The sequence below is a fragment of the Pipistrellus hanaki genome (genome assembly GCF_964339955.1).
Source record: "Pipistrellus hanaki genome assembly, chromosome: 2".
NCBI classification, from domain to species: domain Eukaryota; kingdom Metazoa; phylum Chordata; class Mammalia; order Chiroptera; family Vespertilionidae; genus Pipistrellus; species Pipistrellus hanaki.
Window position 1 is genome coordinate 171,569,639 of NC_140504.1, and position 26,162 is coordinate 171,595,800.

Here is a 26,162-nt window from a genome sequence, read left to right on the forward strand (position 1 = left end):
CAAATATTTGTTAAGTACCTACTATGTATAAGACATTGTTCTGGGCACAGCAGTAAACAGAACAGAAAAGGTCCAAGGGCCTTGGTGGAGCGGAGGGTCTAGCAAGGGGAGATGAGCAGCAGACAAACAAGCAGGTTTGACAAAATGGGATACACAGTGAGAGGGTGGAGGACCCTATTTTAAATATAGTACAGCACCACATTCAAACAGAAATTTATTTGGGTTAAAGATATAAATAAGACATAGAAGCAAATCCACAAAAATGCCAGAACTATTAGAATATTATTAAGATTTAATGTTGGAAAGTAACTTTCAAAGCCTGAACTGGACCTCACTGTTCTTACAGAAAAAGGCTAATACATTTCACTACATTAAGATGTTCAGCGCTACATATATCAAAAGGTCCCGTCAACAGTTCCAAAACAAATGACAAACCATATAAAGATATTTGCAACATATATAAAATAGGGTCAATAACCATAATCTATATATATAAAAGCCTAAGCGACTTTTACAACCTGATGACCAGTCGGTAGCTATGACGCACACTGACCACCAGGGGGCAGATGCCCAACGCAGGAGCTGCCCACTGATGGTTAGTGCACTCTCACAGCCAACCTCCCGCAGTCCCTCCCCACAGCTGGCCAACCTCCCACGGTCCGTCCTCCTCGCCCCCTCCTTTGTCCCCCACCAGCCGGCCCTAATCAGCCCCGATCCCCATCCAGGCCAAGGGACCCCGCCTGTGCACAAATCTGTGCTCTGGGCCTCTAGTATATAATAAGCACCCATAAAACAATAAGACACACAGCTAATGAAATGAAGAAAGAAAATGAACAGATCAGTATTTAAGAAATGAAAATATATAATAAATATGCAAAGATGCTTGGCCTCATTAATAATGAAATGACATATGTTGAAAATCAATATCACCCTTCCTTCATTTGGTTGACAAGGAGGAAAAATGACTGCTACCATCCAGTGTTCCAGAGGAGTAGCCAAAATTTATGTGGACCCAGCAGCTTTACAAGTGCCCGCACACATCATTTTAGACAAACCTACACACAGATGCGCACATACTAGTACACACGACCACTGCAGTCACTGTAAACAGTGAACAGGGAAACAACATGATAGTCATCAGCAAGAATTAGGTTTAAAAAGTAAGTTATGATAAATCCACCAAATGGGACAGAAATGGAATAGTAACTTTTCTGAATTAAGAATAAATATAGACCATCAATAATAGAGGTTCATTATGACTTTATGTGTTGAAAACGGGGTTCAATGCTTCTCATGGGTGAGCTCCCTGGCCCCTCAAAGCCTGCTGGGTGAAGGCAGCCCCATTTCCCACACCAGATTCTGCTAAGAGACCTGACAGGTGGAGAACGTGGGTCTGACTCCAGAGCAGGCACGTTTCGCGGTTGCACACAGCTTCTCTCAATGGGATGGTGTGAAGAAAGGGGAAAGCAACACCACAGGCACACACATCTCTGTGCAGCTGTGAGTGCTACCAAGGACCCGGAGGATAAACACCAAGCTGTCAGCTCGCCCAGGGGCAGGGCTGCGGAGTGGGTGGGGTTTGGAGCCTGCATTTTCTTCTTACACGTTTCTATAGTGCTGTTTGCTATTGCCTCTTTTACAATATGCATGCATCACTTTTATTATATAAAAAAACAATATAAAAATGTCTTATGTTTTGAAAACAGCTGAACTAGGGCTAGAGGGGCCCATCTCCAAGGTGGCCCCCCCAGAGCAGGAAGCACCAGGGCCAGCTCCTCTGCCAGCCCCACCCAAAACCACAGCAGGGAGGCCCGTCCCTTCCCGCCCTCCTCCTCCCCCCCCCCAACTCCCCCCTCCAGCTCCCCATGAAACCAAAGCATCCCAGCATGTCCTCTGCTGGCCTCCGGTCAGGGCCCCACATCCTGCCAGGCACTAGGTTGTCATCACTGCAGGGGAAGTTCAGCTGATGAAGGCTTAAAGAAAAACCCAGATGCCCTCAGGGGCTCGCCTCCCCCGGGTCACAGCACAGCCTTTCCCAGGGCTGCCAAGGAGGCCGGTGGGCCTCACACCCTGATGGAGAGAAGGTGGGTGAGGCCGGCTCCGGGGCCCTGGCTGCTCTCCTGACAGCAGCCTGCCCCTCGGCTGTGAATGGGACATCTGCAGATGGACCAGCACACGGAGAAGCTGAATCCGATCTGCTTAGGGGAGGAAATTGTGGGGTGAGTCTTTCTATTTTAATTTTTATTCCTGCTATTGTGGCCTATGGATCAATAAAAACACACACAAACAAACAAAAACAACAACCCGAGACACTAAACACATATGGCAGAATCACATGGAGTAATCTCCGTGGGTCACGCTGGGCTACCCAGCAGTGGGAGGGGTCGTGCAGAGGATCACTGGCATCCCTCCTGGACCCTGCACCAGGGAAGCAGCATGGACAGCACAGAGTCAGCCCTGACATCAGAGGACTTGGGTTCAGATGCCGGTTTCACCCACTCATAGCTGTGTGGCCTCAGCTCCATTATTTCACCTCTCTGAGCCTCTCCCTCCTCATGCGTAGAAAGTGAAGCATTCCACCCCTCCCTGGGTCTGTCGTGTGGACTGGAGGAGACGAAGTGTGTGAGAGAGCCTGCATGGACCCAGCATACCGGAGGCACTCAGTACATGCCCACGCCTTCTTCAGTTAGGATGGGAGACCTTCCAAGTCACGCTCCCTCCGTCTGTCTCTCCTCTGTCTGTCTCCTGTTTTGGGGTTGGCCCTGCGGGTTTTCCTGCCTCCTTCCCCAGGGGTCAGGCTCAGAGCCTCACTTTCTTGGGGAGCTTGTGTTCTCATCAAACCCCTGCACTTAGGGCTGAGAATGCTGCACAGAGGCCAGGCAGCCTGGAAGCTGCCTCTGGATCTTTCCTGGTTCCTGGCAGTGTCCTCCAGACTAGCATCCGCTCCCTCCCATGCAGTAGGGTGTCTTAACGAGGCAAGTGAGCAGAGCGAGAAGAAGGCAACGGAGCTCAGAGCCTCGCTGTGGACAGGACATGCTCTGCGAATACCCGGGAAACGTTTTCCAGGAAAAGCAGAGTTTTAAAAACAGAGGCTGGTGACGCATTTCCATTTGTATTGAGAATTGAGAAAGAGGAACTTCAAGTGCAGGGTAATGGGTTCCATTTAGTGAGAGGCAGAAATATCCAGCCCATCCACTCTGTACTGGGATTGGGCAGAAAACATAGTCCTGGTTTTCAGGCCCTGCAGGGAAGGCGAGAGAGGCACTGAACGGCGGGAGGAGGGCACCAGCCCAGGAGTCTAGAGAATGAAGAGCAGCAGGAAGAGGAGGTGCAGACCAAACCCCACGGACTGTGTGAGAGGTCGGGGTGCTGAGAACTGCTGGGGCTCAGACAGGGCTGAAGGAGTCGTTTCCTGCTATACCAGGCCACGCCTCACGGCGGCCCTCTCTCACCGGAAGTCTTTCTGGCAACACACCTGAGGCCCAGCTGCCTCCTTGGACAAGACACTCCCTGCCCCAGGCCAGACCCCTGGGTGCAAAGGCAAAGTAGACCTGGCTCCCGCCTCAGGGAGCTACAGATCTAGAAGGAAAAATGGGTCAGAAAATCCCTGGTTATGGCCCTTTCTCCCTAGAAACCCCAAACCTGTGCTACTTCCCCCCGGGAGGGCTCATAACATCTCCCCAGTTTGTAGGGAGAGGCAGGCCTAAGGAAGGAAATCAACATTTGCTGCTGCCTACCATTCGCCAGGGCTGGCCCTGTCATCTCATGGTCACACTGCTGGGACGGGCAGGTGAGCAGACCCCTCACCATGTGACAGCTGAGGCCATGCAGGCTTAGAGGACAGATACGGACAGCGTTGCCGAGCAGGACAGCGCAGGCCTTGGCGTTAGACAAAACTACTAGTTTCTGCTGCTGTGTGGCCTCAGCTAAGTCCTTTATTTATTTTTAAAAATACATTTTATTGATTTTTTACAGAGAGGAAGGGAGAGGGAGAGAGAGTTAGAAACGTCGATGAGAGAGAAACATCGACCAGCTGCCTCTTGCACATCTGCCCGCAACCAATGTACATGCCCTTGACCGGAATCGAACCTGGGACCGAGCGTCAGTCTGCAGACCGACGCTCTACCACTGAGCCAAACCGGTTTCGGCTCAGCTAAGTCCTTTAACCCTTCAAGTCTCCGTTTCTCATCCCTGAAATGGAAACAAAAGTTGACTCTGTTATTTAATTCTTGCAGTGGTCCAATACATACCCCGGGTCAGTGCAAGAATTAATAATAGAGTCAACTTTCCAAAAACAATGATTTCTCCCTCTTTTGGCTACTTCGGACCTTTTAGCTTTACTTCTATGTACAATGATTTTGTCTTCTAGAATAAGAAGATTCCAGACCCATAACAAGACTGTCACAACTGATTCACAGGGAGGACACCAATGAAAGTGGGTCGAGACCCGGGTACCCCAGGACTGCCGAACCTCCACCACGGCCCACCTTGGGGATGGACACAGGGATCCGTCCTTCTGAGGATACTGTGAAACCGGGTGTGTGTTTGGAGGGAGACTTGCTTTCGGCCCCAACGTGGCTGCTTCCTTAGCTCACAGGGGAGGCTGGTGGCCCAGGGGCGGCTTCTGGTCTGGATTCCCGCCTGCCCCACTTGTGGCCAGTGCCGCCCCTCCCCCAGCCAGCTCAGCCTCAGGGAGACAGAAGGGGCTGTGCCAGAGGAAACTCCTCGCTGCCGAGCCCTCCGGGCCTGCTCTGCTGTTCCTTTTTTTGGACTTTGTGGCTGTCGAGCGGGTACCTTTTTCCATAGGAAGTTTCCATTGCATCAGTTATTTACATTATCACCACCTATACATAGGCTGTTTGGAACCAGTGAACCAAAACGGGCCCTGTGGGGCCCCTCACGGCGTGCAGGGGTGAGGAGCACCTTGGCCAGCCTCAGGCGGGCAGTCCTACCTTCTGGGTTGTCCCACAGGTGGGAGGAGTGGCCCAGCCGGCCAGGGCCACCTTTCATCCGCCCAGTCCCGTTAGGAGCCACCTGTTTTAAATGGGATTTAAGAGCAGGGGCTCCCGGGTTCGAATTTTGACTGTTCCACTTCTTAGCTGTGTAACCAGGGGCAGGTGGCTCCCCTAATATCTCTGGGCCTCGGTGAACTGATTTGTAAAGTGAGAATTACAGTAGCATCGGCCTGGGTGGAGGGGGAGGCGCTCCATCAGTTCAATCATACAAGGTGCTTGGAACAGGGCCTGGCCTAAAGCCTCCGTAAGTGTTGATCAACATGGATGGAATCCTCTCTTTCTATCACCTTTGCCAAGACCTCCGTGGTCAATCCCTTCTCTGGACCAGTACATACAGAGTCTGTGCTCACTCTCTCCATAAGGCCAGATAACCTGTCCTGGTACTCAGCTCCCACCATGGCCCTCCCTGTCCCAGATCCTTCAGTGGTTCCTCCTGGAAAGTCCTCTCACACTTGGGAAGTCCTTCACCAATATGCCAGGCTGCTTCCGATGGCAGTGCTCCCCTACAAAGCCCGCGTGTGTCGGACGCTCCTGCTCAGTGTTTTGGTGCCGCCTGCGGCCCGCGCTGCCTGGAAAACTTGTCTCCACGTCCCTGTGGCCAAACCCAACCACATCCGCCACATGAGCCAGCTCACCGGCCACCTCCTCCACAAAGCCCTCCGGGCCCTATGTTCTCGGGCCAGAAATGATCTCTCCTTTACTTTACAGCATTTGGTCTCTTTATTGTGGCATCTACCTGCTCTTCCCCCGTGTGTGGAATATCACACACGCGGGTGCTTGTTGGCATCACAGGCAAACCACACGATCTTTGAGGACAGGACACGGATGTGTGTGATTCATCTCTGCATCACTCACAGGGCCTCGAACATAGTTGGCGACAATAAGTGAGTAAACACTGAGTTCTCTCGATTCACTAGCCCTGGGTGACAGGGGAAAATATCTGTAGGCGTGTCGGTGAAGATGAATCAACAGCCCAGCAGCGTCCATACCCTCTGATTGGTTCTTCTTGTGGAACCAGCAGGCCGGGGTGTCAGCCGATGGGCTCACAGTCCCATCCACGGCTGAATCCCAGATGAGCAGCCCACAGCAGAGGGGCAGACTCTGCATCTCAGCACAGGGCCCTGAAAGTCATCCCAGGAACCCTGAGAAGTCCAAAGCCATCGCTGACCTCCCTTCTCCTCAGCCCCACGTTCCTTTTGGCACCAAGTTCTCAGTGAATTGGCTCTGTCAGTGTCTCTCAAGACTAAGTCCCTCTCCCCTCCATGTCTTGGGGTCCTCTCTCCATGCTGCACAGAGTGGTGTTTCTGCAGCACTTAGCGTGCTGCCCTTCGCCAATTCCCATGCTCGCTGACCGCCATCAGAAACCCAGACTCCTTAGTCTCTGCCCATGTGACCACGTGACCTTCCAGCCTCACCCAGCTCCTGACACTCTCCCTCACCCTTGCCCTTCCACTGCCTGATGATTCTGAACATGTGGCCTTCCTCCCAGGCCCCAAATTCTTGTTCACCCTGTCCCCATTCTCAGGAAGTTCCTCCTTCCCTTCTGCCCCGCAAAGTCCCACCCATCTCTCCTGCCCCACCTTTCCGCGCCCCCCCCCCTCCCCGCTCAGCTCCTCCGTCACTCAGGGACCTGGATCACACTCCTTCCTCCCAGACCCTCCACCCAGAGCCTTGCTGGAACACCGACCACACTGCACTGTGACAGGAGCCTCCTCGTGTCCATCCTCCCTGCAGATCGGAGCGCTTCAGGGCAAGAACAACATGTACTGTCTGTGTACCTCCAGTGCCTATTAGCACAGCGCCTGGCATGTGGAATGAGTGATGAACAACAGTGAATAAGCATACCACCACGGGCCTGCCTGCCAGGGTGTGGTCCCTGACATCACCACACTCAGGAACTCACTTTCCAGGACAAGCAACAGGTGAATGTGCCAAACTGGCAGGTCCCCAGTCCGCCCAGACCAAAGGGTTTTCCCAGGGGAACTGTGTTTCTCTCTCTGAGCTGCAGTCCCAGGACCCTGAACAGCCTGATGCTGAGTGGCCCGGGAATCAGGAGATCGGCCAAGGATTTGGGGCATATCCAAGAGGAGGGCATTTCATGCCGTTGCCATCCTCCTGGGCACTCTGCCCACTCCTGGCCCACACTGTGTCCACCTTCCTATCTTTTTACCCTCGCCGGGGCCACACTCCTGCTTCCTTACCAGGCTGTCTCTGCCTACTGTCCTTTAAATAGCTAACCTCCCAGAACTATGGGGCAGGCAGGATGTGGGATGGCAGGAGGTGGGCAGGACATGGGGTCTGACCCAGCTCTGGCCATGTGACTGAGAATAAATCATGTTCCCTTACAGGCCTCAGTTCCCCTTTCTGTCAAACCGAAGACCAGAATATGCCCATCTCTAGGGACTCCTTCTGTTCAAACTCCCTGCTGAGGAGTTGATTTACTTACCAGCCAGAATAATTCTTCCCAGTTAAAGAAAAGTAAACACAGAGAACCATGTGTCTTTGTCAGCTCCTTCAGAAAGCCAGCTCTGAAGGAGCTGACAAATTAAATTTAATTAAATTTAATTTCTCTAGCTCTGGAAATTTATTAGATGCTCTTTCAATCCTTGAAGGAATGCCTTTATTTGGTGGCAATTTCTACATCCTATTAGCCAAGAACTCAAAACACCCTTACACACCCATTTCTTTCTGTCGATTTTAACACTGGGCCTTTCTCATTCTCATTTTAAATATATATATATATATATATATATATATATATATATATATATATATATATATTATTGATTTTTTACAGAAAGGAAGGAAGAGGGATAGAGAGTTAGAAACATCGATGAGAGAGAAACATCGATCAGCTGCTTCCTGCACACTCCTCCTTGGGATGTGCCTGCAACCAAGATGCCCCTGACCAGAATCGAACCTGGGTCCCTTCAATCCATAGGCTGACGCTCTATCCACTGAGCCAAACTGGCTAGGCTCATTTCATTTTTGACAAAGTGAGACTCAGGGAGGTGAGTAGCTTGTTCAAGTCCGCAGCTGGTGTGTGGGAGAGTGGCGCTGGCCCTCTGAGGTCACACCCCAGCTCCCAGGAGCTGGCCTCACCCGGCAGGCAGGACACGCTCGTCAAACAACAGCACCACATCTCCCGGAGCCCTTCCACGTGCTTTCTTCTCGCACAGGGAAGCACCCAGACAGGTAGGAGGCACAGAACCACACGGTGCGCTGGTGGGAGGGAGATGCCTGGTTCCTAGAAGCCAGGTTCCTCCCAGGCCCAACATTCCAGAGAGAGGCAATGCCGCGAGCTGGGCTCTGTGCAGGCAGACAAGCTTCCTTATTTCTGAAGGCTCCAGCCCCTCTGCCGCCCAGGCCTCCTTGTCTGGAACAACAGAAGCTCTGCCTCCTGAGACAGAGCCATGCCTCACTCCTCCTGGTCTCCCAGGCCATTCGGACCTCAGGGCCCCTCCTCTGAGACTCCCAATAAGGACTGACTATGTCTGATCTGGAGGGAGAGAGGGAGGTCCCAGAGCACTAGGAGAGGAGCTATGGCTGCAGTTCTGGGCCTCTCCACCCTGGCTCTCCCCAGCTATTTACCCGTGGTCTTGTGTTGTTACTTTGAGGACCGGTCCTGTCTTCCAGGTTCTACTGTATGTAACTCTTAACCGGAGGCCCCGCAATAGGACCTCCACAGGCACCGGTGCAGTGTACAACCTGAACCACCATCCGCAGCCCACGACTTCTGACCATGCCCTGCATAGCATCTGTCGCCAATACAGTTAAAGAACTAGTACCTCATCCCTTAGTCTCTCTCTCTATGAATTCTCAGCAGAGGACCAGGCCCTTCTGTCTTGTAACCAAGCTGTAGCCCAGCCACTAACATAGCATCATAAACATGTTTTGGAGAAATAAACTCATTCAGCCACTCACTCGTGCATTTAGTTGGGAGGGAAGTGGGCCAGCCCCAGGGCTGAAGGTGAGAGAGCTGGGTTCTGGTCCCAGCTCACCCCTAGCTCCCTGAGTCAAGGCACCACCACACTCTAGGCCCCAGTTTCCTTATCTGTACAGAGGAGCGCGGGGTTAGATTTCCTGCACCACGTCTGCATGATGCTGAGGGGGAGGACCTCTTTACATTTTGCAGCCTGGGCACCTCCTTCACCTCTCCCATGTCCTGAGCCTGGCTGTCCACGTTTCCTCTAGGTTTCGCCCAGGTCTAGGCCCATGGGCAGAGGCAGTGAGGCAAGGGGAGAAGGACTCCCCGGCAGGGGGGTGACAGTCACAGGAGGAGAAGTGTTGTTACTCCTAACTGCGCCTCTGGAGAGAAGAGTGACACTGAGAGTGACGCTCAGCCTGGACAGCAGTGTGCTCAGTGGGCTTTCACATCAACCTCTTTATCTCCGGCCTGTATGTGAGGGAGGAGCCAAGTGACCTGCCCAAGGTCAGAGTGACCAGGTGCCACAGCCAGGGTGCCACCCTGGGCCCCGTGCTCAAGTCCAGGCCTTTCAGCTCCCAACATGCCTGGGGCACAACTAGTTCCAACCGGCAGAAGCCACTCATTCCTCATGGAGATTCTGGCAATGCCTGCTGTGTGGTCCTATTCTTCTTCTCAGGGGGCTGCTGGGTGGATGGGCAGGGGAGGGGTAGTAGCATGCTGGTGGTTAAAACTCAGACAATGCAGGGTCCCCAGAGCCACCAATGCCTCAGGAGGGGCACAGTGTCTCAGGGGGAAAAGCTCTTACTTAGGGCGGATGGGCAGGGGACCGGAAGCTCCAAAGGGCTTATGGAGGGAGATGGGGGCAGCATTCCAGGCTGAGAAGATGGCATCTGCAAGGAGACCCTGCTCAGGGCTCTGCAGAGCGGGGTGCTCACCGAGGGGAGGCCACCTTTCCCTGCAGCCAGGGAGCTGGCCAGGGTGTGTGTGTGGGGGGGGGGGGGGGAGGGGGGACTGTGCCCAGGGTGAGGCACCAGCAGCCATCAGATCTCAGGAAAATAAGGACACGCCTGCAACTCTGCTCTCCGAGGACCTCTCCCCATTAGCGTACTGCCTGCTGCTGCCTCACACATTCCCATCCAGCTTAGTGGCTCAGAACAACACAAATGCGCTAAGTCTGAAATGGGTCTCAAGGTGGCGGCGGGCCCCGCTTCTTCTGGAAGCTCTAGGCAGAGCCTGTTTCCTCGCCTTCCCCGGCTTCCAGCGGCTGCCCGCATCCCTTGGTGCATGGCCCCCTCCTCCACCTTCAAAGCCAGCCAGGCGGGAGCCATCCTCACGCTGCGCCACTGACACCAAGTCCCCTTCCACGTCCAGCGGCCCTTGTGCCAGTGCTGGGCTATGGTAACCCAGGGTGGTCTCTCTATGCTAAAGTCAGCTGCTGAGCAGCCATAATTCCACCTGCCACCTCGATTCCTTGGCCAGGCACAGTAATGTGTTCTCAGGTTCTAGGGAGAAAACGTGGGGACACCTTTCGGAGGCCACTGTTCTGTCTACCATGCAGCAAGGAACACATCTCCCCCTCAGACAGCTTCAGGACAAAGGCAGAGAGAGAGGAGACGGGGTTGTGGGTGGTGTGGGTGCAGGTGGGGAGAGAGGCAGGCAGACACACTCACCCCCTGCTGGCAGCTTCCTGGCTGCCCGCTTACTGTACCCCTCCCTTGGAAAACTCGTCATGTTTCCACACTGCACTGGGCACGTGCAGTTTCCACAGTGACTGCAGGAGCAGAGCCAGAAATAACCCCGCTGAGATGGAAAACGTCGCTTCCTCGGTGCCCCACTTGCTCTCGCACACACAATCCCCGTCACCACGCGCTGTGGGTATGGGAGGCTCAGGCGGCCTTCCAGGGGTCGCTGATGCAGCTTGGCTCCGGGTGGGAGAGCACATTTGCATGGGTTTGCCCCCAGGGGTCTGACTGCCAGGCTGGGCTGGGCACCCTTGCTTCCCACCCTCCGTGGTAGTGAGCTGGGAGTCTCCTCTCCCCTTAGGCTCACCACCGTGAGCTGCAGGCTCTTCCAGTGTCCTAATCCTTTCTTCTTTGACCTCTTGCCACCAAGCACTGGGATCCACAGGGCACCCCCTTAGGCCGGAAGCCGTAATGTCCTCACTCATCCCCTCCTCAGGCCTCCGGGATGTGACTGGCCCTGCCCTGTGTCAGCTGAGCCCACAGAGGGAGGCGGCCAGGGCCCACTCTCCGGAGCCCAGCTGCTCCCCGCCCTGCCTTTTCCCCGCTGGAGCCCTCCCAGCCTGTTCTGTGCTCCTGCCCTGGGAGTCCCAGCAGGGAAGCTCGGTCCAAACCCTGCCCCTTCCCAAAGCCCCCCCGCCCACCAGGGAGTTTTCCTCACAGAACTAGATCTTGCCCCGTGTAGGGGCTCAAACGTTTGCTGAAAGGTATAGACCAGCAAATGTCTGGGCCTCACAGTCCATACCACGCACTCGGATGGCATGGCGTCTTTAGGGCCTGGGAAATCTCGGCCACAGTTTCTCACGTGTTATATCCTATCCTGTCAAAGGACAACAAGAGGTACCGCACCTTCCACTCGCTGGGCACCGTGCTGAATATTTCACATGCATTAGTTTATTTAACCCTCACCTCACCGTAACCATCCCCATTTACAGAGCAAAAACTGGGACTCGGAGAAGGCAAACATCTTGCTCAAGGTCACACAGCCAGAAAGTGGTCGAACCCAGACTGCACCCCATATGCCAGACTCCAAAGCTGAGGCTATAGCCACTGTGTCATGTTGGGGGGCCGGAGAGGAAGGGGGTACATGGAAGGATGATCTTTGCTAAATGACATGTTTCCAAAGTGTCTCCTAGAAAGTACTGAGACATGCTAGATGTCTCCACTTCTTTTTTATTTTTTTTAAATCCTCACCCGAGGATATTTTTCCATTGATTTCTAGGGAGAGTAGAAGAGAGAAGGAAAGACAGAGAGAAACATCGATGTGAGAGAAGCACATTGATTGGTTGCTTTCTTCATGAACCCCAACCAGGACCCATGCCAGGGCAGAGCCTGCAACCCAGGTACATGCCCTTGACCAGAATTGAACCTGGGACCTATTGGTCTGCAGGTGGATCTCTATCCACTGAGCCAAATCAGTTAGGGCAAGGTGTCTCCATTTTTGTCTCTTTGTACATGTCACAATTCAGTGGAAGATTTTATTTGGGCTGAAAAGTGAGGGTTGGGGGATACTCTGCCATTTAAAAAGTTTGGGAATCACTAGACCGATAACAACCCAAGGCTCAAATGCAGATGTGCCTCACCCGCAGGGGCTGGAGCCAGAGAACTCCGCTTGTTCCCCTGCTGCTCGAGGGAACTTCCATTTATTCTCCACTCCGCCCTCTGCGCTGCCTGGCACAGGGTTTGGAATCAGTGTGGTGTGGGTCCTGGCTGCTGCTGCTTCCTCAGAGAGGCCTCTGGGCCAGCCTGGCAGGGCAAGCACCAGTCTCCGCTCCCTCGCCCGCAGAGTGGGCCTGTGTGGGTGCGTGGAGCAGACATCTGCGAGCCAGCCACGAGGGTGGGCGGTGATCACGGAGAGCAGTGCTCACCCTGAGCTGCTGCGGCAGAGATGGAAAGAGCCCTTCACTTAAAATCAAAAGCCTCCAGCAAAGTCCCGGCTTTGATTCACCACTCCCACTCCGAGCCTCGAGCCACCCACCTGACTGACTCTGAGTCTTACTCTTTGAGATAAAAATGTCTCCGGAAGGAGTTGGCATGCACCTGACATGAGGGAACCCATAGAAATTCTGCAGGCACACGCGTTCCCGGAGCGGTGGAATCCCAGGCTCCGCCCTGTCCCGCCGAGGGGCAGGGCCCAAGAATCCGCATTCTCCCAGAGGTCCCACCCCTCACCATAATTCCGTGGCAGGCAGTCAATGGACCACACTTTAAGAAATCACTCTAGAAAGTGCTAAATGTGTGTTTGTTAAACAGACGAATCCCTGAACATCTGTTGAGTTGCACGTGGCTCGGGAAGACACGGGCCAGAGGAAATAAGTAATTTTCTCCAAATACATTTCCTGTGAAGTCCAAGTGATGGGAATTGGGTTGGGGCTTCTAGGACTGGGAGGGTGATGCAATCACAGCTCCCTCCCCCGAGGAGCAGAGCCTGAGCTCTTCCCGCTAGTCACTTAGAGACCCGCGGGAGGTCGTGCCCAGTGACTCAGGATCAAACGTAGGGAGGGATGTTCAGGGGGCTCCCTAGAAACGAGTTCCAGATCCTGTTCTCTTCAGCGTCTTCATGCAGACAGGAAAGAAAGAGCTGAAAATATGCTCATTAAATCTGCATCTGGCACCCCATTTGGCAGGGTTGCCAAAATTCTGTAAGACTAGAATTAAATTAGCAAATTGGAAGTAAAATGATTTTAAGCAGACATGATGGAATTCATGAGGGCCAGGTGGAGGCGGGTGGGGGGAGGGGGTGCCCGGAGAGCCCACATGCCCGAGGGTGGGAAAGTGTGTTCCTGAGCTGAAGCGGAAGAGAAACAAATCAGCGAGCAGACCCGACCCAAAGGATGCGGTTCACCCTGGGAATGTGCTGGTGAAAAAGCGGGCCCCACACTGAGAGGTGGCGAGAGGCTCCTTGGGGAGACAGGAGGCACGGCTGACAGCAACCAGCGAAAGACAGCAGGCATATAAAGGGGCACCATCCGGCTGGTGTGGCTCAGTGGTTGAGTGACAACCTATGAACCAGGAGGTCTTGGTTCAATTCCTAGTCAGGGCACATGCCCAGGTTGCAGGCTTCATCCCCAGTAGGGGGCGTGCAGGAGGCAGCCTATGAATGATTCAACATTGATGTTTCTATCTCTCTCTCTCCCTCTCCCTTCCTCTCTGAAATCAATAAAAATGTATTAAAAAATAAAATAAACAAAGGGGCACCAAGAAGAAAGGACCCAGTGAAGTGCAGGGAAAGGAGGCAGGGGGGCTTCTCCACACCGGGCAAGCAGTTGGTGTGCTGGCAGGGCTGTAAGCACCAAGGCATGTTGACTGAAGTTGGGGAGTGGGGGTGGGGAGGAACACTGAGGTGGACATGGAAGGGAGTGGGGACGGGGGGCGGCAGAGTCTAAGGAGGGAGGAAGAAGAGGATGAAAGCATTTCTTGGGCGCTTACTAGGCACCAGGCACTGGGTTAGGTGTTTGTCAAACATTATCTCATTTAATCTTCCCAATAACCCAGCACTGTAGAGCTAAGTCTTTACTTTTCATTGTCTGGGGCATTCTTTTTTGTTTCCTTTGTTTAAAAAATACATTTTTTTTTTTTAATACGGAGGTATGTAAAGTGAAAAGCGGACAAACCCCCTTCTCGCCCAGAGGAAGCCGACGCTAACAGTTCCCTGCATGTTCCCACACGGTTGCCATGATCACGGAAACATATCTGCATGTGCACACACATATGTCATTGTGTCTTGCTCTGCATAAAACCGGGACTGTATAAAACATATCACACACAGACCCTTTTCCAGTTGAGAATAAGTTACAAAGGCCCTCCCAGGCCAGGCCCTGCTGATTCACTTCTTTCTTTTTAAATGGCTGCGCAGTACTCCATGGCAGACAGGCACTGCGCGCTATTTAAGCCCTGCCACGGTTGGACATTGAGGTCATTTCTAATTTCTCTCTGCTGCAAACAATGCTGCAAGGGAACACCCTTTTACGTACTTAGTTTTGTGTACCTGTGTTTTTCCAGAGCTGGGGGATTGCTGGCTCAAAGGAGGCATGCGCATTTGTAATTTCCATTGATACCAACTGGGCCTCTGGGCCCTCGCCAGCACCAGATCTTCTCTATCTTTTTACGTTCTTGCCATCTATAAGCATTTTAACTTATAATCCTTTGCTTCTTAGTAGCAAGAGCATTGGTCATAGGATTACGGGCCTTTCCACTTCTGTGAACTACCTGTTTACATATTTTGCACACTTAAAAACAAAAACCAAAACCTGGCTGTTGTGTTAGGCTTTATTATCTCATAATAATAACTAATACGAAGCACCAGGCACAGTGGTAGGCTCCCCACACGCTTCATGGCACTGAATCAAAACCCTGAGAGGGTGACATCAGCCCATGTTCACGGCTGAGGAAAGGGAGACTTGAAGACTTCAAATAGCTTGCCTGAGGTCACATAGGTCAGATGACAGGCCAGAATCTGAGGGCCTAACTGAGCCAACCATGTCATCCTCAAACTAGATGTTTGTGAAGCTTCCTGCCTTCTCCCCCCCACCCCCCAGCTAACCCAAAGAGAAAGAAAATCCCTCTTAAGTTTCCCCTCTTCCTGTTTCTTCCTCTTTATTTGTGGAGTCTTCATGAACACATTGTTCTCATGTGCCAGATATGGGAACCAAAGCTCAGTCTCTGACTGTGGCAATCGTAAAACGGAATGGACCCAGCACCTTAGATGGGACAGCCACATGCTTGGGGACATGCCTCCAGGATTGAGGAGCAGGGTTTGATGGAGGTTGAGGTGACCCAGTCTGTGAAGGGGTTCCAAGGGCAGGCAGGTGATTTACAGGACTCTCCCCAGGGACAATGCGGGGTGGGGACAGGCCAGGACCATGGAGTGGGGCGAAGGCCAGCCTATTTAGAAATTGTCATCCAAGTGTGTTCTCACCTAACTGAGCATGTGCCCTGACCATGCACCCAGACCAGGAAAGACGCTCACCTTTCAGGGTGACGAGCACACCTGTGCAGATGGAAATGCTGAGAGAGACCTCATGTGAAGCCACACTTGACAAAGCAGAACGTTGGCCTTAAGTGGTATTTTTCAATGAGGTTCTTTTTTAGCTCTGAAAACACCTATGTCACATGTGGGTTTCTGGGTTGGAGACCCACCACTGAGTTGTCACATGAGCTTGCTAATACTCCTGTCTCCCATGAGCACAGCGTAGGGGGTGGGGGACGGATCATTTGCATGCCATTTGACATTTCTCTTCTGAGAAAAAAGAAATTAAGTGAACACAATAGGAAATATGTGAGAAACTGACATGCTGAAATGGACATGCAGAAATAAATTTTAGAGTCACAATTTAGCATTCATTTTGTTTGTTTCAGCTTTGACCTCAGGTAGCTTTAGTGTTTCCCAAAATGATTTTCTATAGAATTCCACTCCAGCTATTCTTTTTATATACATCATGCCCATATATGTGAATCATATATATTGTTAGCGTGTATATATTCTTTCATTTATATATGTGTATATATTCTCTAATCAAGATCAGAAGTGGCACACATGATCCATATCTACACACACACACACACACACACACACACACACACTTTTTGGAGTCTTCCAATGCATTTTCATATATTAAAGATCCAGAAGTCCTACAGTATTAGGGCCTTTTAAACTTTTCTCACATTTACTTGGTGGTAGCACTTCTATTTTCTCTCTATAATAACACATTTTTACATCCTGTGCACTTGTGTTCTATGGAACACACCCTGAGAAATACTAGCAAGAACAGAACCTGCTAAAAATAAAGAGCCCAACTTGGAGTGGCTATCCTACACTAAAATATTAAAGGTTTCTAATAGACCATGATAGTGGTTTCTTGCCCACCTGAGCATCTTTGTCTCTCCCATATTTCAAGGGGACACCCAATGCCCATATGCTAAGTCCTTGAAAACCATTAGAGGCCAGATCACCTACACAGACTCAGCTGTGTCTCTCAGCAGCTTCCTTCCTGGTGAACCTGGGCCAATCTCTTGCTCTGGGCCCAGGGGTTTCCAGCAGAGGGCCCCCGGAGGCTTACCTAAGCTAGCTCCCTTGTTTTGTGAATGGGAATCACTGCATGGAGGGATCCCTTGACCTTGGCCTATTTCCTTCATTCCAGGAAATACCCCTTCCTGGTTCTCAATATTTCTTACCATAAAAGAAAACCAGATTACTGTTAATGCCTTCCCAGTTCTCTTATTCTATTCTCACCACCTCGTACCATTCCTTCACAGACATTAGTCACTACAAGTCATACGCCACATGATGTGGCTCTACCGATAAAGCTTAATTCCAAACATCTGTCTGCCAGGGCACCAAGAGAAATGAGTTGGTGAGCTTCCATCACATGGAATAGCAAAAGTATAGGTTCTATGGAAACTCACTTTGGGGCTAATTTTGTTCCTTCTCACACAGGCGCCAGCTTGGGATGGCTAGGAGCAGCAGGGATTCAATCACTTAATGACCCTTTATGGCTTTCCCAAGTAACCCTGAGGAGGCCAGCTAGTCGGAGTGTATGTGGATTCATTCATTTATTTTAAAATAAACCTTTCACTTTGAAATAATCTTATATTGACAGGAAAGTTGCAAAGATAAGTAAGAGTTCTCAGATACCCTTCACCCAGCTTCCTTTAGTGTTAACATCTTACATCACTAAGAGACGTTTGTCAAAACTAAGAAATGGAAGCTGGTATGTCCCATTAACTAAACTACAGACTTTATTAGCATTTCACTGGATTTCCCACTGATACTTTTTTTCTTATCCAAGATCTAATCCAGAATCCCATATTGCATTTCAACATCATATCTCCATAGTCTATGGATTTATTTTTGTTCTCAGTAAGTAAATCTTTTCCTTGGCTGCTGCAACATGGCATGCAGAGTGCCTGGCTACCCGGTGAGGAGAAACCCGGCAGCTGATGGCAGCAGAGTCCGGGTTTGAGTGTCTCCTCTGCTCCTCCCTTGGGATGCGGTTCTGGGCTGCCATTCCATGTACCAGATTCTCAAATTCCACACTTGTGACATGGAGATGACACCGTCTACCTTGTTAGAGGGCTAAATAAGACAGTCTGCACGGACAGGCATTTTGAAGGCTTAAAACCAAATCCACTGAGAGCCCTCTGGAGCTTGCTCTCATTGTTATTCATGTAGTGGTAACGGCGATCATGAATTAGGCTCTTTTTCTGTATCTAAACCAGGGTCTGAGCTGTCTGGTGAGCTGTCCATTTCAGTTTCAAAGGAGACCTTCCCATAGACCTCCATGGACCCCACAGAGGAAGAAATGTCTGCTTTAATTAGTCTCAGTTCTATACTTCCTTCACGTCTCTGCTCAAACGGTCACTTCCTCACTTTCTCCAACCATCCTACCACAGAGTCTCCTGAACCCCTCCCAGAATCCTCCAACTTCTTACCCAGCTTCAGCCTCTCCCATGGCACTTGCCTCATCTAACATGTCACACACTCACCCGCTCCCTTGTTCACAGCATGTCCTCTGCTCCCCGGCCCCTCCCCCCCACTAGCGTACAAGCTCCAGGAGAGGACTGACTGCTGTCTGTTTAGGTCACTGCTGTATCCCTTTGCCAGGAACAGTGCCTGACATTTGGTGAGTGTTCCACAGATATCCGGGAAACGAATGACTGGACCCTGAGTTTTACTCCACAACCTCTTGCCTCCATTCCAATGACCTAAAAACAAACCCTTCATAGCCAAATGTACTGTTACATTCAAACAAGAGGGGAGCCATTTGAGAAACACGTGGCTTTGAACTATCTGGTCTTCTTTTTTAAAATCCTCACCGAGGATATTTTTCTATTGGTTTTTAGGGAGAGTGGAAGGAAGAGGGAAAGACAGAGAGAAACATCGATGTGAGAGAAACACATCGATTGATTTCCTCCTGCACACACCCTGACAGGGCCCAGGCCAGGAAGGAGAGCCTGCAACCAGGTACGTGTCCTTGTCCGGAATCAAACCTGGGACCTTTCAGTCTGCAGGCTGACGCTCTATCCACTGAGCCAAACTGCAAGGGCCTTCTGGTCTTCTTGAAGAAAAATGAAACACAGGAGAAGTGCCCTTCTTTTAATTTAATTTCCTGCCATTAGTATCCCTTCACCTGCCTCTTCTCCAATGAGCGGCTCTGCCAATTAGAAACTACAGTCTCTGCCTTGTCCCGTCTGTCTGCTGGCCTCTCCCCACAGTCAATTCCTGGGCTGGGAGAAGCTGGAGAAATCTCCATGCCCAGTTGGCCCTCTCCCCCATCGGGGCCACTCAGCACTTGCACATCAAAGGCCTGTAGGCTTCTCAGGGCAGGAAGAAAGCCAGGGACCCTGCACACTGGCCTCAGTGAGGACACAGATTCAGAGAGGGAGGGAACTGGCAAATGCACACAGTGACCTGGTGGCAGGCCCAGGACAGAACCTGGGGCTCCTGGCCCTGCACCCTGGTCCTGACTGCTCTTGGGCTGGAGCCACTTCCCCAGGCCCACCTTCAGCCAGGGCCTGTGCTTACTCCTTTGAGCGCCAATCTGGCTGTCTGCCCTCCTGGCCCATTCCAGGTGCTTGAGAAACTTTGCTCCAAAAGCAGCAGCACACAGGACAGAAGGGCCACGAGGCCGGCAGAAAGGAAATGGGGGTCACATTCGTTGAGAGCCAGGTCTTCTCTATCATCTCACCTCACACTCACAGGGCCCTGCAATGGAGGTGTCATAACCACATTATCGAAGTGAGGAAAAGGAAACAGAGAAGTTAAGAGATGCAGCAAATCACACAGCAAGTCTGTGGCAGAGTCAGCAGCCGAGTGGAGCTCCTTTGGGCTCCAAGGCCCCTGTTCTCTGCCTGACCCCTCTGGCAGAGAAACCCTCACCCCTAGGCAGCACCCAGAGATGAGTGGGTCCTTAAAACCACAAAATATTCATCTGGGGAAGTAGCCACAACGATCCACGCTAGAGGTGAGAAAACTGAGATCTGGAGAGGAAGTGCAGCTTGTCCATGACCGTGTAGCTCCCGAGTGGCTGGATCTGCTAGACTCTGAGCTTGACCCAGAGCTGAGCCCAGGGAGGGACTTAATCCACTGCTGGTGAATAATGAATGAATGACAGAGTAGGTTAGACGTGCAGCCTCCTGTGACTCCCACAAGCCGGCTGTTTCCCCTGTAACTGTCCTATACTGTACATTGGCCTTCAGAATGGGAGGCCAGGCTGATGTAGGTGAACACAAACCTGGCCTCCACACCTCACACTCCCCTCTCAGAGCCCCCGTGTCTGTCTGAGGTTTGGAAAGTGGTGTTGGCTCTGGTCTCTATTCGGCCCTCTGCCCTCCAGGAGAGCCAGAGCAATGTAATGAAGAGATGTGGGAAAATGGCAGAGCTGTTATTCTCTGGCCCAAGGATGAGCATTTACAACAAGAGTGTTTCCTCTTCTTAAAAGTCTGGCGTTTAGAGGAAACTGGTTCACTTTTATGTGTAGTAGCCAACTCAGAAATGCTGCGGTAGTTTTTACTATCATTCATTTTTCACAATAACAACGGAACCTGTTGTTTACTGTTCACCTGCTATGTTCGAGGCACAGATATTTCATAAGCTATCTGACATAGATACAGCCACCTGTAATCCATAGAGCCATCCTGTAGTCCAGGCAAGAAAGTTGAGGCTGAGGAGAGGTAAAGAAATGGGGTCCCAGGCAGGAGGTGCAAACTCAGGTCTGTGGGGCTCCATAACTTGTGTTTCTACCATGTGGCTGGTGTGAGCCTGGGGCAAGGCGGGTAGCACAGCTAAGGCTGCATGGAAACTGGAGGCAGATGGAGGGCTGCCAGAATTCCTGGGCATCCAGCTGGCTGGCTTCTCCTCTCCAGCTGACCTTCTAGCACCAGGTGTGTTTCCACACGCCCAGATGCCATCCCCGGAGGCTCTGAATCAGACAGTTGGGGTGGAACTTACAATATAACTCTTCCATTAAAAGCCCTCAGGTGACAGGAAAGGACACCCCTTGGTTAAGAATCACTGCTTTCAAATCTCAGGAGGCCATTTTCTCACATCTACACCCTCTTCTAGAAGGTTCCAAAATGTTTCTTAAGAAATTCATTCATTGGTTTGTAAAGAATACCATGCATCAGAACCCAAGACCTTATAATTCTGGGATTCCCAACAAAGCAACAATAACTCTGTTTATCTACAAATGAGGTCTGAAGCTCTGTCTTTATTAACCATGACAATTATTCCCAAATAGTGCGCTGTTTATGAAAAAGACTTGGGAGCACAATGTCTTGGGTTTGAGTCTTAGATCTGCCCTTTACTAACTGCAACCTTAAGGCAAGTCAATTCAACAAAATAGTTATTCAAGGCCTACTATGTACCCACAAGCCCAGGGCTGGGAACACTGAAGATTCAAAAGTGGACCAAAACAAAAAAAGGAAAAGAAAAGGAGAGGAGAGGAGAGGAGAGGAGAAGAGAGGAGAGGAGAGGAGAGGAGAGGAGAGGAAAGAAAAGAAAGAAAAGAAAAGAGAAAAGTAAAAGCCATGCTCTTCCTAGCTCTGAGTTTCTCACCTGTCAATGTGAACCAATAGCCACTAAGTGCCTGGACATGCCAGGCCCCTGATGTGCAGGTCTTCACCTCACAGCCCCAGGGGTCGGGTCTCTGGAACCCTGCTTTGCGGCAGAGGAAGTAGGAATTCGGGAGAGGCAGCCCGGGTGAGCCTGCAGCCACGTGTGGCAGTGTCTGAGCTCTCTCCACCTCCACCATCCCCCTCTTCCCTCCCCCTCCCCCACTTGGCAGATGAGTCCACAGAGTGAACTGGATAATAGGAGAAAGTGCTCTGCAGCCGACCAGGAACTGCACAGATGCATGACATCATGGTTATTAATAATGGAAGCAGCACAACTAATTCACGACCCCTCCAGATGGACCACCTGAATTGTTGCAAACGCCTGCAATCAGAGCATCCAATTCTGGGTGGTGGAATCGGGAGGGGCCTGAGGAGTCCAACCCTTTCCTTGTTTAGAGGGGGCAGCAGGGGGGGGGGGAGGAGGGAGACAAGATGGGGAGGGCAGCCTTCTGAGATAGCAACGGCAGCCCCACCCCCCAAGCCCAGAGGCACTGAGTTTGGCTTTAGTGATTGAACCGCAAAGATAATTAGGTCCCAGATCAGACATCAGCAATTGTGTGGGCCTTCCCCCCATCACCCAAAGGGCACTGGCAAGGGAATCAGCAGTGAACTGCAAGTCTGCCTCTCCATGTGCCCTCAGCCCAGGGCCTTTCGTACCTGTTGTTCTTTTGCTGGAATAATCTTTCGCCAAATTTTAGCACTTTTCCGTTATTTGGACTTCAGGATAAATACCATCTCCTCAGAGAGGAGTCCCTAGGCCCCATGCTTAGCTCCCATATTCCTCTCTAACGTCCACACTGCCTTGCTTGAGTTTCTTCAGAGCGTGTGACACTAGCATTATCTTGTCCATTGTGATTCATGCCCTCTCTTCCCATTGGAATGCAAGCTCCACGAACAGAGGATTAAATAGCTTTCATTTCTAGAATTCCCAGAAAGGAGCCCAGGACCCAGTAGATACGCCGCAAACATCTTCAGGGTCACAGCCATCCTAGACACCAGCAGTCACTCACTCACTCACTCACTCACTCAATGCTTATTGAACCTCCTCTGTACCAGGCACTCTGTTAGGCACTGGGGATTCCAAACAAGCAAATGAGACCAAGGCCTTGCCCTGACAGAGCTCCGATGGTTGATTCAAACAAACAGTAGAAGCCAGAGCTGTAGCATCATGTGTGACCAAACAATAGCTGACCGAAAAAGACAGGGGGTAAGTATGGCATGTAATGGGAGAAATGGGGAAACCCTGAGGAAATGCAAGGGTTTCTCACATGCTCACTACTCATCTCTGGAGTTGATGCCAGGCACAAGCCCTGTGGACCTGGGGATAAGGGAACATGCCCTTTGCTAGGAGTGCCTCCTGGCTGCAGCCTAGAGCATGACAGGAGAGATGTGTGTGTGAGAGGGCGTGAACAGGAGAGATGTGGATGTGTATAGGAGCAGGTGAGCGAGTGTGAGTGCATATGTAGGAGCATGTGTGTGAATGAGTACACAGGATCGACTGTGTGGGCATGTGTGAGAGAGTAGGGAGAGAGGGGTTTCTGTGAAGAGGTGGATGCGTGAGCATATAGGAGTCCACCTGTGCATGTATGTGTCTGTGATGACTCTAGTACTATTACTTTTCACTACAGATTCTACATCTGGTTGAACTTGACAAGCTGAAGTCCCCACAACAAGTGGCGTTTAATTCATTCAATTAATTCACGCATTCACTAAATGCTTATTTCATTCATTCAATACGAAATCATCTAAATTCTTACGTTCATCAACTTCATTCTGCAGAGTGTCCACATAAAGCAGCAACACTGGTTGGTTCCTAGAAGAGAATTCTCAACCTTTGGATGCAACTGGCTGTGGTGAGAGCCGTGGATGACTGGGTGCTGGTCCCTGTTTTACTACTAACGACTGGGTGGCCTTGGGTCACGTGGGCTACTCCACTTCTCGGGGCTTCTGTTTGCTCTTCATTAAAGAAGGCAATTACAACACAGCTCTCAAAGTTTGATCGCAACCCTACAACACCCTATCCTTGGTAGCCCCTGGAGCACTGTTTCCTGGGAGAGCAAGTGTGTGTAACTTGACAAGGGCGCAGAGTTAACCAGGGAAATGTTGGGTTTGACAGAGTCCAACGTGTCCTTTGATTGCAGTACTTCTCAGAGCCTTTACTTTGCCAACATCGATCGCAATAGTGAGCTTGCAGAATTTGCCAGACGTAGGGAGACCTTAACGCGAGGCACAGCTCTCAGAACGAATGTTCCACAGAACTCACTTCGGGGACCCTGCTCGCGGGCACACAGGACGCACTAAGGCCCCTCTCTTGCAGATGACTGGACAGAAATGGTGTTCAGCCTCCCAAAGTCACAGAGCAGAGCCATGGAAAATACCAGCCCAGAAGCTCCTCAACCACAGGAACTGGCATGTGCTCAGGGCTTTGTGTTTACAAAAACAGTTTCACTTATAGGATCGCAAGTCTCCCTGACAACGTTCCTTGGAAGAGCCTCATCCCCACATTCAGATGACAAAACGCAGCCTGAAGAAATGAAGGGATCTGCCCAGAGCCACTAAGTGATGAGCGCATAACTTGGTTTTATCAGTTTCCCGTGGCCTTGATTAAATCATCAGTGAAGACACCAAGTGTTTTATAGATACAAGCAATCCTAGCCGCTGTGCAGAGAGCCCCTGAAAGATGCCCAGGCTGACAACACCTGCACTCACTCTCCAGTCCCCCCCCCCCCACCCCGGGGAGCGAGGCCCCCTGCACTGGGTAGGAGAAGGGGAGGGTGCCCAGAGAAATGCCCATGGAGTAACAGCCACTCTGGAAACACCCAGGCTGTAAGGCTGGGAGTAGCTCTCTGCCAGTCACCACACCCTCCCAGCCATGCCAGCCAGCAGCCAGGTACAGCCGCCCCCCCTCCCCCTCCCAGTGCCAGGTGCCATTCTGTGGGAGAGGAGGGATGTGGATCCAGAGCAATGCTAGTGTAACTCCCTCCCAAGAAGCCCAAGGAGCCTGAGGTTGCTGGCCCTGACAGTCTGAAACTGCCACTGCCTCCAGGGGGAAGCATGGTCAGGGCTGCCAAAGCCATTCAGCAGTTCCGACCCACCGTGTGCTTCCCCCACCGCTTCTGAGAGTGCGGGGCCTGAGTGGCGTGCTGGGGAGGGTCTGCTGCAGAGGCATCAGAGGCCATGCACACCCATGGCGAGTGGAGCTGTGCCAGGCGTGAGCGTGCAAGACAAGTGTGAACCACCAAGAACGCTCGTGTCAACCCAGGACAGCGACACGAGTAGCGCTGGGGAAACGCAGGCGGAGAGTGCGTGCACCAGGCAACCCCAGGCCACGGAGGAGTCCCGGAGGTCCCAGGGGTGCGAACCTCCGTGCCCGCACCCGCGCCCCTAGCCAGCCAGTTCCCTCCCGCCTGGCTCCCGCCGATCCCTTCGCTGCCACCCCGGCCGGGGCTGCCCGCCCACCCGCTCGGCGGTGCCCGGCTCCCGGGCTGTCAGGCTCCCCGCTTACCTGCGGGCGGTCGGGCTCCGCGCTCCGGGCTGGGCTGCGCCGGGCTCCGCTGGGCTGCGCTGGGCTGTGCGCCCAGCCTCTGCGCGTCTCGCCTGCGCCCGCTCCCCGCTTGGCTCCGCCCGGCTCGGCTCCGCCCGGCGGTGCCCCGAGCGCTCGCGGGCGGCCCACGCGGCGCGGGGTGGGCGCGGGGCGGGCTGGCGGGCTGGCGCCGGTGGCCGTGCGGCTCCGGGCCGCCCCGCAGCCGCTGGGAAGCTCCTTATTTGGGCAGTGATGTCAGGGGAAGTCGCAGGGGCCGGACCACCCACTTCTTTCCATTCACACCCCAGAGTTTCCTGTCGCCCGGCCCGGGGTCCCCGCGCCCGCGCGCCCCCGGAGCTTCTCCTCTGGCTCGGCCTCTGCCCTCCCGCCTCGCGCCGCGCTGGGAGGTCACGAGGGGCCGGGGCGCGGCGGGCGGCAGCCGGGAAGGGTCCGCGTCTGGGGAATCCCCGCTCTGGCCGGGGAGCTGGGAGGTTCTGCGCGGCGGCCTCCGCCTTGACAGGCCCTGTCACTCCGAGCGCCGCCCCGCCCTGCGCGCCCGCCCTGGCTCCCGCGCTGTCATTTCCTCCCCGGCCCTCGGGGAGGCCAGTCAGGGAAGCCCTGGTGGCTGCTGCCGCCGGGGGCCCTGCCTCTGGGGTACCCGCTTGGGTCACACCCTGCCCGGCGGGCATCCATCCTCATCCCCAAAGTGCGCGCTCCCCGCCTGGCTCTGGGGTGCCAATTCTGCTCCTCCAGGAAGCCCGCACCTCCCAAGGCGGGAATTCGCCTTCATGAGCCCTGCCTGGGCGGGGCGGCCTGGCCAGGGCCTCCCTAAGTTCCAGCCTGGGGGCGGGGTGGGGGTGGGGGGCAGCCTGGAGCTTCCCAAATGGCCCTTACCAGAAGCAGCTGGATCCCAGGTCTTGGGACCAGAGTCACATGCTTTGCCCAGCCCCCACTCAGGCCCCCCATCGCCTGCCTCTTCAGAGAAAGGAATGGCCCTCCAAGGCCTCCAGACCCCACAAGGAGCTGTATTTTAAAGATTCTGCACATCAAGCGTGTCAAACTCAAAAGCTAGCACAGGCCATATAAGCAAGGCATGCAGCCCGTGGGTTGTGAGTTTGACACTGATGCTCAGGCATGTCAGGTGATTGGTCTGAGGTCAGCTCTGCAGAACCAGGGCTGACCCTGAATCCAGGCCCGGCCTCTGCCTGCCTGGAACAGCCTCTGGAGATTATGGGGCCTAGGGCCAAAGGCAGGCCTAGACTTAGGCAACCTGAGTGCCCAGACCCACAGGGTGACTGACCCCTATGCTGACCAGGGCTTCCAAGAAGGCTCCTTGGAGACCC

The 26,162-nt window shown here is 52.7% G+C and overlaps 1 protein-coding gene and 1 long non-coding RNA gene across 4 annotated transcripts in view; one reads left to right on the forward strand and one right to left on the reverse strand.

Annotated features, from left to right (window-relative positions):
* The window catches only part of HIVEP3 (HIVEP zinc finger 3), a 98,879-nt gene extending 73,672 nt beyond the window's left edge, over positions 1-25,207 (reverse strand). For all 3 annotated transcript variants that reach the window (XM_084874457.1, XM_084874455.1, XM_084874456.1), the window contains exon 1: positions 24,802-25,207. The gene's annotated coding sequence lies outside the window, so the exon portion shown is untranslated. The remainder of the gene's footprint in view (positions 1-24,801) is intronic.
* Positions 1,942-7,525, forward strand: LOC311618268. Its single transcript, XR_014794283.1, has 3 exons — positions 1,942-2,219; positions 4,370-5,899; positions 6,670-7,525. It is a non-coding gene; the product is annotated as an uncharacterized lncRNA (long non-coding RNA).
* Positions 25,208-26,162: the final 955 nt, after the last annotated feature.